Below are 18,649 nucleotides of genomic sequence, written 5' to 3'. Positions count from 1 at the left end.
GGCCCATTGGACTTGCAAACTTTATATGCCCCAATATAGGGGAATGCCAGGGCCAAAAGAATGGGAATGGGTGGGTAGGGAAGTGGCGGGCGCTATGGGGGACTTTTGGGATAACATTGGAAATGTAATTGAGGAAAATATGTAATAAAAATATTAAAAATTAATATATATATATATAGTTGGCTTTTGGAGATGTTCAGGTCTGGCTTTCCTGGAACTTGATTTTTAGACCAGGCTGGCCTTGAACTCTCAAAGATCTGCCTGCCTCTACCTCCCTAGTGCTGAGATTAAAGGCGTGCACCACCACCACCACCTTCCAACCCCAGAAAAATGCCCTCAAAACAAAAATTTTTTTAACTAATACTACTTGAAGCTGTATCTATAAAAGTGGAAACTTTTTTAAATGTGGGGTCGGGTAGGAGAGTTGAGGATCAAACTCAAGACCTCGAGATTGATATGCAAAGTACACCAACACTAATCTAGTTTAGTTTTTTCTTTTTTCCAACAGGGTCTTCTTTCCTTTATTCCTTCCTGCTTTCTATTGCTTACCTATTTGAGAAAGGCAGTGGACTCCACTGCAGGCAAGTGAAGGTCAAAGGGTAACTGATGGTGTCAGTTCTTTCCACCATGTGGGGTCATCAGGCTTGCCAAGTGCACTGAGCTACCTCACCAGACAAGATCTTAATAGCATCCCAGGCTGACCTTGAACTAAAGATCCTCTTGCCTCAACCTCTTCTGTTTGCTTGTTAAATTTGTCTAACTTGTCTGTCTTAATGTATGTGTGTGTCTGTGTATGTGCATGTATATGAATAGTTACAAAGACAGAATAGCAGAGTAAAAAGATCTAACAAAGATGCCCTGGAGCTGGACTTAGAGTAGTTGTCAGTCACCAGGAGCCAGAGCTGAAAATCAAGCTCAGGTGCCCTGCTACCGAGGTCATAGGTGCTCACTCAGCTCAGCTTTCTTCTTACTTTTTGTTAGGATTTGGTTTGTTTTGTTTGTCAAGCCAGGGTTTTAATCTACAACATACAATTGCTTCAAATTTTGATGATCCTCCTGCCTTAACCTCTCAAATGCAGGGCTTACAGGCATGAACCCCCACACCCAACTTAGGAAACCATTTTCCAACTTTACACAGCCACATCTACAACAGCAAAGTCCCTAAGGTCATGGACCTTGAGTCCCATCTTAATTTCTAATGAAAATCATTTGTAAAATATGGTAATACTCTAGTCTATGAAAGCACACCTCTGACCCTCCAAGGTAGGCAAGATATGGGGAGTTGTCCTCCAGAGGAATTTGGCTTTCCTAGTTGCTGTCAAACAGGTTCCAACAGCAGGGGAGACTTTGGCTGGGATAAGAGTTGTGTCATTAAAACACAACTATCAGCAGAGTGTGTTGGTACAGGCAAGCAGATCAAGGCCAGCCTGGTCTGGGGTTCCAGGGTTACACAGACCTTGTCAAAAAACAAAAACAAAGCCCTACAACTAGTCAAATAAAAGAGGACAAACCAGCAGTGGCCCATAAACTCAGCACTGGGGTTCTCCTGCTACACAGCAATAAACTCCAGCCCTGGCTACAAAAGATCCACCCACATCCCCGTCTCCCCCACTGGACAGCACACACCACGTAGGTCCACAGCTTCTAGGGAAATCTTCACAGTAAGTCAGCACTAAGAGCTGTGACTAAGTTTAAATCATCTGACAGGAAGAGCTGATATGAGGAGTTGGTAGTATGCACATGTAATCCCAGCATTTGGGAGGCAGAGGCAGGAGGATCACAAGATGGAAATCCACCCACTCTAGATAGAAGTGCCAAGCCCTACAAGGCCCTGTCTGAAATATAAAAAATAAAAACAGGAGCTTGGCAGGGAGGGTGTCCCCATGCCATGTCATAGGGACCGGTCGGGTACACAGGAGTCTCAAAAGTAAGAACAGCCCTAGAGAGAGACTGCCAAAGGCGTACAGAATATTGAACTCTTCACCACCAGAACTCTCCTCAAAGTAACAAAGGACACTGCTCCGACAGCAGCTGGAGGAAAACACTCCAGGCTTCCTTACGTGTATCTTTTTCAGTTGTTTTGAAACTGAGGCAGGGATCCTGCGGCTCTTCCAAATAGCAGTTAACTTCCATTATAAAAAATGTCAGTTTGGGACAGATTATGAGAAACAATTGTTCTTAAATAAAATAATTTGGTCTTGGATTTCAGTTGAGCAGAGAGTTCGCTTTTCCTAGTGATGCCTTTCTCTCCCTCCCCGGGCTTTCTCCTCTATTGTATTGAAGCTCTCAGATGCCAGAGATGGAGGAACAATACCACAACACAGCTGCAGGCTTCCTGCCTGCCCGCCAGTCATTATTCTCAAGACCAGAGGACTTTCAACCGCTGCTTGGGTTGCTTTGAAATTCCCTCTTTCAGATTTCCCTCCTTCATGGACCATCTACTGAAAAGAATGGCCTCAAAAATGTCTTGCTGCACCAACCAAAATTCTAAGCAAACCGAAAGTTGCCAGCCTTGGGTATGATGAGCTACAAATAGCTTGGTAAAAAGCCAGTAAAAATGTACATAACAGGAGGGGAAAAAATACTTCTGACTAAGCACAGGATAGATTTTTTCTCATGGATATATTAAACCAGTTTGGGGGGGAATATTCAAATTTATATCAAAATTGTCAACATTAAACACTGAAATATCACCATCACATTTTAAAAGGGGGAACTACCAAGTGTCTCAAACTATGAAAAGGCCAAGGCGTCCCTTCTTAGACGTTTACACCAGAATGAAAGGCATTTACGCATCTTAAAGTTTCCGAGAACAGAAGAGATTACCAGCAATCGCCTGCCGACCTGGAGTCTCATTTCCTCTGATCACATTTTGAATGTGGGACACTCAGTCAAATCTTACCAGACTGCTGAGCTCTCCCAGTGAAGAGACTCAAACACAGGTGGTTAAGTTTCTCCCCAGCAGACCATGGACTTTTTTTTTTTTTTTTTTTTTTTTTTTTTGCCCTTTGTCCAAAAGCATTAAATGGAAGCTTCGGGAGTAACAGCTTGTCACACTGGTAAAATGAACAGCAACTTCCCAAGTTACTTGCAGAACTGAAAAGGACCAACAACATCTGATAAATCCTTACTCTATTATTACAACAAAATATCAGGCCCCTGAAGTTAGTGCAGTGGAATTCAACCTTTACAATTAACATTCAACCGGGCATCAGGTTCATCCACGTGAGGACAGGGCAGACTTCTGAAGCCCTTCCCATCCAGCAGCTGTGCAGCCTGGGCCAGGATTCCCTTCCCACCATTCTAGGGATAACCAAGAATTCAGTATTACAGGGAAGCTTCATCCCTCACAGCCGCCTCTGACCAAGGAAGTCAGACCTCTCAACAAAACAGCAGTATAAAATAGTCTACCAAAAAGTCACACCTTTTCTTGAATCCATCACAGAGAAGCAAAACAGAACAGATAACTAATTGGGGCGGGGAAGATACTAGCTCATTTGCTCTGAGAACATTTTTTTCCAAGATATATTTGGTCAGTCAGGTGAGACTCCTTACCCTGCCTGTAGCCCACATGACTATGGTATGGTTAGTTAACTAAGCCTTTATAACTGCCCACTGTAAACTGACCTACCTAGACAGAAATTCCTACCAAGCTAAATGAATGCTGACAAACTGGCAACTCCATTTGCAGGCCAAACAGATTATCTAGTGTGTGATGAGCCAGCCTCACTGACTCCTGCTGAGGATCTTCGGGACCTTTTCCTGTTCTTTAACAACTTTCCAACAGAGATAGGAAAAGCAAAAGTGATAAATCAAGTCAATTCCATCATTTGTTGGGAGATTGAAAACAGGTTAGAGCTGTGAACTGAATAAATATGGTCTTAGCCCAACAACAACAACAAAAACCAGAAGCCCCCTAAGGAAACAATGGATACATATTTACCTAACAGTAACTAAGGATCCTCTAGGTCCACCGAGGTCCTCCTCCACTAAAATGTGCTCAAGGTGAGAGCCACATTTCATTGCAGCACCCCATCTCAGAACTCCCTGCAACCCAAGTCACATCCTTTCGAACACTAGAGAAATCACTGTGTGGCCCCCAGAGCTCTAGCCAGTAAATACAGCAGAGACTACACCATGCTACTAGGTATTATATTGTGGCCCAAACCAGCTGGTTCAGCGATCCCTTGCTCAATGGATGACAAGCAACAAGAACAACTCTTGTTTTTCCAATCCCAGGAAGCCTCAGCAGAGTAACGGGGTATTAAATGTGGCCAATTTGCTATGTAGACAAACTGCCACTGGAGGCAATAGTCATTCTAAACTTGCAACAACTTCAAAAGTTTCAAAAGTACATCCTCTGGCAGACAATTAAAATTACAGAGTTTTTAAACGCAAAGAGAAACCCAACAACCAATTAGAGACAGGACAGCAGCATTTGGGTTTCCCTGTTTTACCTAACCCTATTACCCAGGCTAAAAGACACTCTGAAATTGTTCTCCCACAGCAGTTTTCAACTTAATAGGGCTACTCTGGAGCCACACAGCTATGGCACAGGAGACTGGATGGAGATGTGCTCTAAGTCAGTGCAGGTGTGGGCTTTCCAGGGGGTACCCCATTAATGAGATGCAGGGACCTAACTCAGGTTGTTAGGTGATCCAAAACCTTTAACCACTGAGCCATGACTCTAGGCCAAGACTGAATTTTGTAAATTTTCTTTTGTTAGTAGAATGTCCCTGACATAGCAAGAAACTATAATTTCAATGATTCAAAATGGGCTTCCTGGCACATGAACTCACAGGTACGTGCGTGTACACACATGCACGAATACATTTAAAAAAAAAAAAAAAAGTTGTTGGGATTGGAGAATTGGCTCAGTGGTTAGACAAGCACTTGCTGCTTTTGCAACAGGTCCTAGGTTCAATCCCAGCACCCACACTGCAGCTCATAACCGTCTGTAACTCCAGCTCCAGGGAGTCAAGCACCTTCTTCTGACCTCAGCAGGCACTGTGGGATATATACATGCACAGAGACAAAAATACCCATATGCATAAAGTAATAAAATAATTTTAAAATAATTTGTAATTTCATTCCATTTCTTGGAAGACAGATGCAGAAGCAGCACTTCCAGTCCAGGCCAGCCTAGTAAAGTTACAGGCCAGCCAGGAAGATCCATTCTCAGAAAAAAGAAAAAAAAAAAAAAATGCAAACTAAAAACATGGATCAAGTCCGGCATGGTGGCGCATGTCTTTAATTCCAGCACTTGGGAGGCAGAGGCAGGGGGATCTGAGTTCAAGGCCAGCCTGGTCTACCTTGCAAGCTTGATGAAATCAAGGGCTACATAGAGAAAAGAAACCCTGTTTTAAGCCCCACCCCACTCCCAAAAAAAAAAAAAAGGCTCAAGACCAGCCTGACCTACCAACCAGGCCAGGCCAACCAGGAACTATTTTTTGAGACCAAAAAAAAAAAAAAAAAAAAAACCCACAAAAACAATTTTTAAAAAGGAACTTGGGCCAGGCGGTGGTGGCGCACGCCTTTAATCCCAGCACTTGGGAGGCAGAAGCAGGGGAATTTCTGAGTTCGAGGCCAGCCTGGTCTACAAAGTAAGTTCAAGGACAGCCAGGACTACACAGAGAAACCCTGTCTCAAAAACAAAAACAAAACAAACAAACAAACAAAAAGAACGCATTCATGGGGCTGGAGAGATGGCACTGGCTGCTCTTCCAGGTCCTGAGTTCCAGTCCCAGCACCCACGTGGCAGCTCATGGCCATCTATAAAGGGATCTGACGCCCTCTTCTGGCATCCAAGTGTACATGCAGCAGAGCACTCATACATAAAATAAATTAAAAAAAAAACAAAAAACAAAGACAAATATATATATTTTTTTTTTTTTTGATTTTTCGAGACAGGGTTTCTCTGCATAGCCCTGGCTGTCCTGGAGCTCACTTTGTAGACCAGGCTGGCCTCGAACTCAGAAATCCGCCTGCCTCTGCCTCCTGAGTGCTGGGATTAAAGGTGTGCGCCACCACGCCCGGCTAAATATATTTTCTTTTTAAAGGCATTAGTGGGGGCTGGAGAGATGGCTTAGTGGTGAAGAGCACTGACTGCTCTTCCAGAGGTCCCGAGTTCAATTCCCAGCAACCACATGGTGGCTCACAACTATCTGTAATGGGATCTAAAGCCTTCTTCTGGTGTGTCTGAAGACAGCTACAGTGGTATTCATATACATAAAATAAATAAATAATTATTTTTTTTAAAAAGGCATTAGTGCTAGACCACACACACAAAATAGAGGAAGGACCCGCAGAACCAAGTTGGAAGCTACTCTGGTCTATATCATAAGGGGGAAAAAAAGATAACGAAGGCCTTAATGGGCTGGAGATTCAGTTCAGTTACAAAACACTTGCCAAGCATGCATGAGGCCTTGCCTTGGGGCTCACTCCCAGCACCCAAGAAGAAAATAAGATGTTGTAAGTAATCACTTCAAACAAGTATTTTCTTCACACACTACCCAGAGAGAGGATCTCAGGCCTCAGAGTGCACTCCCTCCTTAATAAATGAGTTCATATTTACTAAGAGGGTGGAGGTGCCCTACAGAATTTTTATACCAGGGAAAATGCATCCTAAAATCACTTTCGAAGCATAATGAAATGAGCTAGGGGTGTGAATCAGCACACATTAAAAAAAAAAAAAAGAATGTAGACATGGGCTGGAAAAATAGCTCAGGGGATAAGAGCACTGGCTGCTCTTGCAGGGGATTCAGGAATCCAAGCAGCCCCAGGGTAGCTCACAACTGTCAATAACTCGAGAGTCCCAGGGGATTGGAAGCCTCCTCAGGCACGAAGCACACATAGGCGCAGACATGTATGCAGGCAAACACTTATACACATAAAATATAAATTAAAAATTTTTGTTAAAGTCAGAAATTATTTAATATAATCCCTGATAACCTAGCATTACTATCATGCTGGGGTTTTTTCTACCCCATTATTTCCTAATGTATGTGTGCCTACATGAGTCCTATGTCCTCCACAGGCACACAAGAGACTGTGGAAGCCAGAAGAGAGCATGATCGCCAGAACTGAAGTTACAGATGAGTGAGCAGCCTTGTGGGTGCTGGCAAGGGAACCAAAGTCCTCCTGAAAACCAGTAAGTCACCTCTCCTGCTCCCATTCAATAACTGTAATGAACTGTTAGCATTTTTTTAAATATTATTTATTTTTATTTTATGTATGATTATTCACTATATGTATGTATGTGCGGCGTGTACAGAAGCCTGGGGAAGGCATAAGGGCACTGGATACCACGGAGCTTATTAAGTGTGAGACCATGTGGGGACTAAGAATCAAACCTGGGTCCTAGGAGAAGCTGCAAGGGCTCTTACCCCCGGCCATCTCTCCAACTCCTCTGGAGTAATTTTTAAAATCATTCTAGCAAAACAAAGTGGAACAAGTCTTCATTCTCACTTGAGAAACTGAAACAGGAGGCTGAGTTCAATCGAGGCCAACCTAGCTGCTAAATTAATTAACTTCATGATTCAGAGGCTTACAAAAGGTAATAAATAATCCTGAGGTGTCATAAATCTCTAATCCAAGCGTCTGAAGGGCGAGGCAGGAAGATCACGAGTTCAAGACCAACCAGAAATATAAGCTCCGGGTTCCACACGGGCCTGAGCATCTCAAAACACCAAAGACGGGCTGGAGAAATGGCGGTGTAGTGGTTTAAAGCACTTGCTACACTTTCAGAGGACCAGGGTTTGAATATCAGCATATACATGGCAGCTCACTATTTGTAACTGAATTCCAAGGAATCTAACGTTATCTTCTGGCCTCCACAGACACCAGGCACAGGCAACATGTGGTGTACCAACCAACATACACACAGACCAAACACACATACATGTAAATTTGGGGAACTGGATATATAGTTCAGTGGTTAAGAGCACTGGCTGTTCCTACTACCTAGGTTTAATTCCCAACACCCTCATGATAGCTTTTGTTTGTTTTGGGTTTTTTTTGGTTTTTTTTTTTTTTTTTTTGGAAACAGGGTTTCTCTATATAGCACTGGCTATCATTCTGTAGACCAGGCCGGCTTCAGAGATACATCCACTTCTGCCACCAGAATCCCGAGATTAAAGGCATAAAACATTATGTATGCCCTACTCACAAAGCATCCTTAAATTCAGTTCCAGGGATCTGACAGAAGGGATTCTCTTCTGACCTTTTAAGCAATAAGGATGCACATGATGCTCAGACATACATATACACAAAATACTCACACACATAAAAATAAAATAATCTTTAAAAAAAAGACCATCTTGATTATATGCTGAAGTTGGTGTTTTGAAGTCCTCTTTAAAGGGTGTTTTCTGATGAAAATGTCCTCCATCACTGCTTACAATTAGAGCCTCCCCTTTTGCCTACAATCCCCAGCTATAAAATGTACTTCCTTCTATATGCTGAAAGCTAGCATGTGCCTTTTTGTTTTTTTAATGCTGATTGGACAATTAAGCCTTTTCTATCAACATATAAAATACTCTATAATTTGGGATCACAGGCAGTTTAGATTACTGCTCATTTAAATTCAGAACCTGAAGCTACCTCCTGTAACACAGGAGCTACAGTGGTAGGTATCACTTTACATGTTACAAACAGAGGCTTCCTCTTACAATGAAAGCCTCAGGGTTCCACATCCCACAGACTATTGTTTCTTTAAGGATTTTAATACAGCAAACAGCAGTAGCACTAAATTCAACAGCCTAACAACTATCGAGATTTTTTTTAAATTCATGTCAATCAGTGCACTAGGTGGGTGCCTGATGTCCACAGAGGCCAGAAGAGGGCGACCGATCCCCTGGAACTGGAGCCATAGATGGTTGCTGGATGCTGCGGGTCAATCCCAGGTCCTCTAGTAGAGCAGCAACCAATGTTCTTAAGCTCTGAGCCATCTCTCCAGCTCCTGCAAGTTTAAAATAGCAAAAAAAGAAAACACTAACCCCCTCCCTGTTCCTGCTCTCAGTATATACCAGCTGGGGTTTGTTTCTAATGAAAATACTTTAGTTCCAAAGCCAAACTTACTCCAAGAAATGCTAACAGTCATTGCCACAGACAGGGTTTCTAGTGGAAGAGATTCCTTTTTCAGTATTTTCAGACTTTTCAGTTGGGTATCCGATGTGGAAAAACCTATTCTAAATACTTGATAGCCATTTTAAGGTTTTAAAAGTACAAACAGCTCACAAACTCAGAGGTTTGCACTGCCCTGTTAGTCCACAGCAGTATCTGCTGAAGATCTGAATCCATGCACCCTTAACTCCAGCAACTCATTTCTGCAACAACCTGCAGGAACAAATGCTGAGGAGGCTTTGGTGCAGCAGAGATCAGTCAACCAATCCGAGGTTTAAATCTCAGGCCACAGAAACCCTGATATAGGACCTCTCACCCACCTAGCCACTTCAGCTGACAGGGGACTGACTCGCCTTCCTGGTTTTTTACCTCACAAGCTTAATTACAAAAACAAGTTGGCTTTGAAGCGCTACTCAGAAACTGCAACAAAAAAAAAAAAAAAAAAAAAAAGTAAGTCTTCACATTTGGGAGGGGGAAAAAGTTTCTCGACTTAAAGACACTCTCCAACCTTCCAGTGTCATACAGTGTGGAGTCCTAGGCTCCTGCTCCGCGGGCCTACGATGCTCTGGCCTCTGCGAGCTGCTCATCTGCTTAACTTTTCCACCCTAGCCACCCTCAAGCTGCCTAGGAAGTAGCATTGCCTCCCACTTCATTTAAACTACTGCAAACAGAATCAATGAACGAACCTAGACTGGGAATTTCGGAAGATGAAAGCGGCCTCGATGATAGGCGACCCCAGACGGCAGAGCCCCTATCCACGCCGCACAGAGAGGGAGAGACCCCCACACTCATCCCATACAGACGGCCGACCCTGCATCCACGCTACACACACCTCGGACTCCTCGTCCGCCAAGCATCCACCCTGGAGACATCGCGGACCCCGCATCCACCCGGTCCTCGCCCCGCACAGATCGCAGACCTTGCACTCACCCCTCGCACCTCCACTCACCCGGCACACACCAGCACACACCTCGCACACCGCACTCAGCTCCCTCGCCCAGCATCCACCCTGCAGACCCCCGCACGCAGCCTGCATCCACCCCACACACCTGGCGGACTCCGGGGCCACCCCCACACACCTGGCACAACCCGCAGACCCCCACATCCATGTCACACACCCCGCACACGCCACAGACCCCACTCTCACCCCGCACACACCCCGCGCTCACCCCGCGGGCACCGCACACTCCGTGTCCGCCGCGCCCGCTCGCAGCGGAGCCGCAGCTTCGGCCGGAGGAGCCGCCCGTGTCCGCTCCGCCGGGCGGCGCCGGCGGAAAGAGGAGGCTCGGCTGAGCTTCTCCGACCCGCGATTCGGCGGGGGGAGCCCCAGCGGCAAGCAGAGGCCGCGGCCGCGAACTCCTCGCGACCCTGCACGGGCCCCGGAGCCCAGCGCCGCCCGCGCTATCCCTGTCGCCTGCGCCGCGCATTGCTGGCGACCCCAGGACCCCCGCCTCAGGCCATGCCGCCGGCCTCGCCCGCCGCTCGCAGCTGCCTTTCTCTCCACTCACCGCTCGCCGCCATCTTCCCCAACGCTGTTCTCGATCGGAAACTCACAGCTCAGCCCCGGCCGCCGACACCGACTCCGCCGAGGCCGCCGCCGGCGCTCTGAGGAGCTGAGGCAGCCGCCGCTGAAGCCGCGGCGCGGGAGCCGCCGGGATTTGTAGTCCCGCGGCCACGCCCAGCACTACGGGTCCCAGGGGGCCGTGCGCGAGGCAGGGGGCGTGGCCGCGAGGCCTGGCTTCCCCTCAGCTCACCCAGCGGCTGGAGGTGAAGAGGACGTTCTGGGTTCGTTTTCCCTAGTGCCTGTCTCCATCCTGGAATTCCTGACATCAATGGAGTGTTCATTGTGCGCCAAGCACCGTCCCACAAGACCAATAGCTGAGGGGGCGTTGTCCTTACTTTTCAGACGAGCAAACTGAGGCCCTAGGTCAGGAGCCCTGCTAAGTCACTGACTTGAAAAGGTTTTGGGCCGTGGGGTGATGGCGCACGCCTTTAATCCCAGCACTTGGGAGGCAGAGGCAGGCGGATTTCTGAGTTCGAGGCCAGCCTGGTCTACAAAGTCAGTTCCAGGACAGCCAGGGCTATACAGAAACCCTGTCTCGAAGGAAAAAAAAAAAAAGGTTTTGGGTCACAAGGTGTTCAGTCCCCAGATTTGGTCTCTGCATATCGTGATTTAAACCAGAGAACAGCTTGCGTTACAGTGGGAACCTTAACCAAGAGCATCTTAAGCTTGGTGCCACCAAAAGTGGCTCAAACTGTCACGCCATGTCTCCCGATAGGATGCGGTGCAGAAAGCTACCAAGTTAAGTGACCTGAATCTAACGGAATAGGAAAATAAAAAAATAAATAATAAAAAAAAATTTCAAAACACAGAATGCGCAGTATTCTACGGATCCAGCCTCTCCACCAAGAAAGCCGATGGTAGCAAGTGAAGGCAATCCCATGGCTCCGGGGTGGAAACAAGAATCAAAAACTCAAAGTCGTCCTTCAAAGCAGGGATTTAAAGCCAAGTTGGGGGGTGAGGGGAGTCCGACCAAAATAAATAAGGTCAAAGTTAAATTCAATAAATGTAGGCCAGGCTAGACTCCAATTTAGAAACCTGGCTGCCTCTGCCTCCCTAGTGCTGGATTAAAGGCGTGCACTAGCAACCCCGGTTTATGGATAGTTCTTAGGTAAAAAGAACTTAGAAAGGAATTTGGAGTTAATGGGAAAAAATAGACAACGTCTTGGGGCACAACTGTATAAAATGTCTTCAGTGTGAATAAGACTATGCCTATCCTAAGGTTCTACTGTCACCTCAAGGATTTCCCACCTGCACTACTTTACTGTTCTGCAAGTGTCCACTCTTTACCATTGGAGTTATCACAGGGCAGCCAAACCCCAAGCCTGGTGTAGTGGTGCACACCCTTAAACCCTGTACTCAGGAGGCAGAGGCAAGTGGATCTCTGAGTTCTAGGCCATCCAGGGCTACATAGAGAAATATTTTATTATCTTAAAACTAATAATAGTAATAATAATTCTAAATGTAACAAAAGTACATTAAAATAAATAATTACTGATTCAAGTGCAGTACTGTACTGAAATTTTATCCATATTCAGACATATACATAATATTTATATATGTATATGTTGAGAGCATAACAGATATGAACAGTAAAAAAAATAATTCAATTGTTTCAGTAAAAGATCCAAAAAGAAGTCAGACATGCCGCTGCTTTGGGTGGGGTAAGCAGGTGACCCTGCAACAGCATCTGGCTGGTGCTAGAGCCAGAATTTAAAGTAGCTGGGTGACTTGCTCAGGTAGATAATCAGTGAAGATGCTGCTCTGCCTTCATCCTTCATCCTTCCCTGTTTGCCCAGACTACTCTTCCATGAAGGGATTGACTTGTTTGTGTCCCTTCTTCGAATTAGGCTTGGGCCGGGCGTGGTGGCGCATGCCTTTAATCCCAGCACTCGGGAGGCAGAGGCAGGCGGATTTCTGAGTTCGAGGCCAGCCTGGTCTACAAAGTGAGTGCCAGGACAGCCAGGGCTACACAGAGAAACCCTGTCTCGAAAAAACAAAAAAAAACAAAAAAAAACGAATTAGGCTTGGTTCTAAGACAGTTGCCACAAGGAAACACAAGTCACAGGGTGAGGAGCCTAGAGCTTAAGAATGCTGCCAGCTCCTACTTCCTCCTTCCTGGCCCCAACTCTAGATCTATGAGAATCCAGAGGGAAAGGAAGCACCAGTTGACAGAGGCTGAGGTCCCAGGCAAGACCCAACAGCAGCTGCCAGCCCTGCACACAGCCTTCTTGTACGTCCCTGTCCTTTGAGGGCCCCAAAGATTAGCACCAACAAGATTAGCACCAGAGCTAGGCCTGGTAGGACACACCTGTAATCCTTCCATTTAGGAGGTAAAAGGACAAAGGTTATCCTCCACTACGTCTGAAATCCCAGGCCAGCCTACACATGGTATCCTGCAATCCCAGGACTCAGGAGGCTGAGGCAACAGGATTGTCAAGAGGACAGGGCCAGGCATGCATGCCAGGGCTACCCAATAAGAGGCTACTGGAAGGAAGAAAGATGGAGGGAGAGAGGGAGGGAGAGAAAAATTAGTTCAAATTCCAAAAAGGAATGTATTCTACTGGCCACATTCCATGTTGTAGACGTAAAGAACAGACCACCAGAGTGACTTTTAAAGACTTAACGAGTACAACTTGTCGCTCACTTGACTGAGATGAAATATAAAACCATCACAGAAGGCTAGCAAATGGGTCAGCAGATATAGTCCCTTGCCATCAAGCCTGAAGAGTGAGGTCTCAGAACAGAAGGAGAGAACCAAATCCTGAAAGCTATCTTCCATCCTGTACCATGTCATGCCCCACCCTCCTCCAGAAAATAAAGGTGATCACAATTCTATAAGCTGGTGGGCTTCCCTACAATTTACTCTCAAATGTCTCGAAGGAAAAAACAATGCAGGATGGTGGCAAGGGTGTGTGGGGGCAAATGTGGCATTGTGAATAGATTTTCTTTTAGAACACTATGTGGGCTAATTGGTTTTGAGGATTTTTGGGTTTGGGGTTTTTTTTTTTTTTTTTTTTTTTTTTTTTTTTTTTTCTTTGTTTTTCTTTTTATTTTTTTTTTTTTTTTTTTTTTTTTTTTTTTTTGGCAATTTGACACAAACTAGAGCCATCTGGGAAGAGGACATCTCAAGTGAGAAAAGGCTTTCATCACACTGACCTGTAGACAGATCTGCGTCTCATTTTCTTGATTAATGGTTGATGTGGCAGGCTTAGGCCCTGTTAAGGGCAGTGCCATCCCCAAACAAGCAGTTCTGGGATGTACAAGAATGCAGACTGAACAACCCGATAGGTAGTGTTTCTCCATGTCCTCTACTTCAGTTCCTGTCTTGGCTTCCTAGGTGATGGAAATCAACCCTTTTGGTCCTGGTGTTGATCCCAGCAACTGAAAGCCAACTATAGACAGGTACAGGCCGTTGCAGCTTTGGGTGCTAGGATTGAACCCAGAGCCTTATGCAAGCTAAGTACTGGCTCTAGCATTTTGAGCTGTACCCTCACCCCATGTTTCTCATAGACTTTCAGACTTTCTGTAGACTCAGAACATTTACAAAGTAGGAAAGTTGGTTGCTGTGGGACAGGGAGGACAGTACCAGCCAGAACTCACAGAGCACTTGTATGTTCCAAATACTTTGGGGGTTTATTTTTGTTTTCTTAATGGGTTTGTTTTGTTTTGTCTTGCTTTTTGTTTTATTTTGAGGCAGGGTCTTAAGCTGCCGCTCAAGCTGGCTGCAAACTCACAGCCGTCCTCCTGGGATCTGGAGGGCAGCAGCACACCCAGCTTTTCAAGAGCTTTTTGTGCTTCCTCGCCCCCATGCATGTCATCGTTGCACGGATGCTGATTACACCCCATTTCAGAGAGGAGTAAATGGAGGCTTGAACAAGTCAGTCACTTGACCAAGGACAGACACCTGGCCAAGCCCCCGGGCTCTTCCACGTCACACCTCTTCACCTCTGCACAAGTGACAGAGATCTCTAACAGTCTTCTGGACTGGAGAATTCCTGGAGGTAGCTCAGGTCTTGACCTTTTGACTAAAATCAAGAGTAGCAATGGGGCAGGAGGTGATGGCGGCACACCACTTTAGTTCCAGCTCTCAGGAGACAGAGGCAGGAAGATCTAAGTTCTAGGCCAGCCTGGTTCACAGAGTGAATTCCTGGACATCCAGGGCTACAAAGAGAAACCCTGTCTCAGAAAAGCAAAATAAAATAAAATCTTAAAAATAAATAAAATTCTGAGCAACAATTACTGCAGAGCCTGCTCATAAAGCATGAGGCAATAAAGGTTGTGGTCTTGCCTCACAGCGTGACCTCACTCTGACCTTAATCTCATGCTCACCTGGTGGCTGTCACTGCTGCAGCATCACACCAAGTCACGAGGAAGCCCCCAAATGAAGTCAGCACTGGTACCCGTGTCAGGGGGAATACTATGCCCACACACTCTTTTTTCTCTCAATACCCTGCATTACTTAGCTCAATCAAATCATATGTCATGGTAAGTAGGGACCTGGGCCAGAAGGCCATCTCTAGATGTGACCAATGCAGGAGTTCAAGTGACTATATCTGCCTTAGGCGTTGAAGTGCACAGGTGATCAAATGACACTTGGTTGTGCAATCTAGCCTGGGGGCTTCCTTTCTTTGATTGTTACAGGGTCTCACTAATTTTTAGCACAGGCTGTCCAGGAATCCACTGGGTAGTCCAGGCTGCCCTGAACCCCACAGTGCTCCTCCAGGCTCTGCCTCCCCATAGCATGGCTTACAGAGACTCTACTCATTGCTGTCCCCGGCCCCTGAATTCATCTTTTATCATGTTGCTAGGGCCAGAGTCTTTTACTGTGTTGCTATGAGCTGAGAGTATGGGCTATAGGGCTGCAAGTGTAGCCTAGCACGGACAAAGCCATGCATTTAATCACCAGCTCTGAACAAACAAGATAAAAAGAGATTAAAACAACAACAACAACAACACTGTAGTGTTATAGACAGTCCCTGGTATTTAGGAGGCTGAGACAGGAAGATCACAAATTCAAGATGAGTCCAGACAACTTAGCAAAACCCTTCCTCAACTTAAATAAAATAAAATAAAAGGAAGGAAGAAAGGAAAAAAGGCAAGAAAAGTGAGGATGTAGCCCAGTGAGGCTGTAGCTTGATATCCTAAATTCAGTCCTCCTATCACTAATTAATTAAACGAAGGAATAAAGAAATAATGGGTTTTAGCACTTAACCATCTCAGCAGGCTAAGCCTGTTCTTCAACTTTCAGAGCTGTGCACTAATGGCTGGTTCCTTGAACTTTCTGCGCCTCACCTGGGAACAGCAACAAGAGCGAACGAAATGGTTCAATGGGAACCTAAGAACCGCATCAAGCCTGAAGTGTGCAGGGACTAAGACAGCTACGATAACCCGTGTCAGTTTCATGCTCCGGACTCGCAGGGGTTACCAACGAGAAAGTAACAATTTCCCACATTTTCCTCCCATCTTGCATCATTGCAGTCATGACAGTCTGAAGTTTCCCTGCAAAAGAAACTAGTTGACTCGGGCCTGAGCATTGCGCATGCCTAAAACCCTGCTTGGAAAGATCAGCTCTGAAAGTGAGCTGGCACCAGCCCACCTCCCCCGAGGCTGTTGTCTGAACCGCTTCACACCCATGCAGGAATTCAGGCTTAGAAGGAGAAACAGGGACAGGCAGAGGAGATCTAGGGCTGGTGGAGACTCTGTGTGTTTAGTTTAAAGTGGGGGAAACACGTCTTGAGACAGCTAGAGCTTCCACACTGGTCGTAAAGAGCAGCCAGACTGGCCACGCCCCGTCTTCATTTAAAATCGGCTCTGGCGACCTGTAATTTCGTGTGTGTGTGCGCGCGCGCGCGCGCGTGTGTGCCATGGATGGCTTGGCAGCCTTTTGCAACTAGCCCTGGAGCTCCGCTGCAGCCAACGTGCCCTGCCTGTGACCTGCAAGTGGCTCTCCCTAGCTGGATGAATTGGAAAGCCAGCTCGTGTCTGGTTGCTTGTGTTTTCTCCGCTCTAAAATGTTTGTTTTTCTTGTTGTTTGTTCAGGATTTTTTGTTCATCTTAAGAGTTTCTCCTGAAGTCCAAGCTGGTCTAGAGTTTTCTTTTCTTTCTTTCCTTCTTTTTGTTGTTGTTGTTTCTGTTTTGTTTTGTTTTTTGGGTTTTTTTGGGGGGAGTTGTTTTTGTTTTTGTTTGAGACAGGGTTTCTCTGTGTAGCCCTGGCTGTCCTGGAACTCACTCTGTAGACCAGGCTGGCCTCAAACTCGGAAATCCACCTACCTCTGCCTCCCAAGTCCTGGGATTAAAGGCATGCACCACCACTGCCCGGCAAAGATTTATTTATCTATTATATGTATACAGTATTCTGCCTGCATGTATACCTACCTGCTAGAAGAGAGCATTAGATTCCAATAAAAAAAAATGGTCATATGTCACCATGTGGTTGCTGGGGATTGAACTCAGGACCTCTAGAAGTTCAGTCAGTACTCTTAACCTTTGAGCCATCTCTCTGGCTAGAATTTTCTGCATAGTTGGAAATGTTGAAAATGATGTTGAGTTTAATTACCCTGCATCCACCTTCCAAATGCTGGGATTACAGGCATATGTTCTCTGTAGCCAAAATGATGTAGAATTTACTACTGTGTAGCCCAAGCTGGTCTCAAACCCATGGCAATTCTACTTCAGGAGTTGGGATTACAGGCCTGAAGCAACTCACCCAGCTTTCCTGAAATATATTTGCAGGAAGGAGGAAATCATTTTCTATGAAATGCTAAGTACCTGTGAAGGTTAGGTGTTCTGTGTTTTTGAGACCGTGTCCCTCTCACTAAGTACCTCTGGCTGTCTGGGGACTCACTATGTAGACTAGGCTGGCCTCAAAGTCCCAAAGATCTGCCTGCCTCCATCTCCCAAGCATAATGATCAGTGTTCATTGTCAGCTTCACAGCAACTAGATTCCCTTGGGAGATGGAGCTCTGGGCCTGCCTGTGAGGTATTAGCCTGATTGTGTTCAGCGAGGGTGGGATGACCCACCCATCCTGGATGGCGCCCTTCCCCAGATGGGATGCTGGGCTGGATACATGGAGATGAACAGTAGCAACTCCTTCCGTGCTTTTTGCTTCCTGAGTGTGGATGGGATGAGACCGGGATCTGCCTCCTCACTTCCCAACTCAGGACAGTGAGCTCCCCTGGAGCTGTGAGCCAAGATAAACCCTTCATCCTTAGATTGCTTTTGTCGGAAGTATTTTATCACACCAACAGGAAGAGAAACCAGAACAGCACCCGCTGAAGGAAGGATGTCTCCGGTAAGAAAGCAGGGGCGGACAGGAACTTCCATGCATTACTGATGGAAGAGTAAAATACTGCATGCAGCCATTTTAGAAAATGAATGTCTGAGATATACCTTGGATGATAAACAGAGTAGCCATCTGACGCAGCATTTCCAGTGGTGGGTATATACTCAAGAGATCTGATACCATATCTGGGCCAGACGTGGATGCACATGCCATAATCCTAGCACACAGGAAATGAAAACACAAAGTGATCACCCTCAGTCACATATGAAGTTGGAGACCAGACTGAGCTATGCAAGATCCTAGCTCACAAGGGAGGGGGAGGGGAAGTGGCTCCTTTGGTAAAGTGCTTGCCACACGGGCATTCAGACCTCAATTCACACCCCAGCACCCCCATGAGAGTGTAGCATCCCTATAATCCCACCTCCAGAGAGGCGGGGACAGGAGGTCCTGAGGATGACTGGCTGGCCAGTCTAGCTGAACCACAGTGCTCTCCTGGTTCAGTGAGCAACTATTTCAAAAAACTAAGGTGGAGAGCTTGGCACAGGGTCACATCTTTAATCCCAACACTAAAGAAGTAGAGGCGGTGGCTCTCTTGACTTTCAGGCCAGCCTGGTCTACATAGTTAGACTGGCCAGTCAGAGCTACTAGGTGAGGCCCTTGTCTCTTTTTTTTTTTTTTT

General features: G+C 46.0%; 1 protein-coding gene across 5 annotated transcripts in view; it reads right to left on the bottom strand.

Annotated features, from left to right (window-relative positions):
- Ncoa3 (nuclear receptor coactivator 3) overlaps window positions 1-10,758 on the bottom strand; it is an 82,478-nt gene extending 71,720 nt beyond the window's left edge. For all 5 annotated transcript variants that reach the window (XM_021185535.2, XM_021185545.2, XM_029471976.1 and 2 more), the window contains exon 1: window positions 10,632-10,758. The gene's annotated coding sequence lies outside the window, so the exon portion shown is untranslated. The remainder of the gene's footprint in view (window positions 1-10,631) is intronic.
- Window positions 10,759-18,649: the final 7,891 nt, after the last annotated feature.

The sequence above is a fragment of the Mus caroli genome, chromosome 2 (genome assembly GCF_900094665.2).
Source record: "Mus caroli chromosome 2, CAROLI_EIJ_v1.1, whole genome shotgun sequence".
In the NCBI taxonomy this organism is placed as follows: domain Eukaryota; kingdom Metazoa; phylum Chordata; class Mammalia; order Rodentia; family Muridae; genus Mus; species Mus caroli.
Note: the sequence above shows the minus strand (reverse complement) of the source record. Positions and strands in the feature narration are given on the sequence as shown.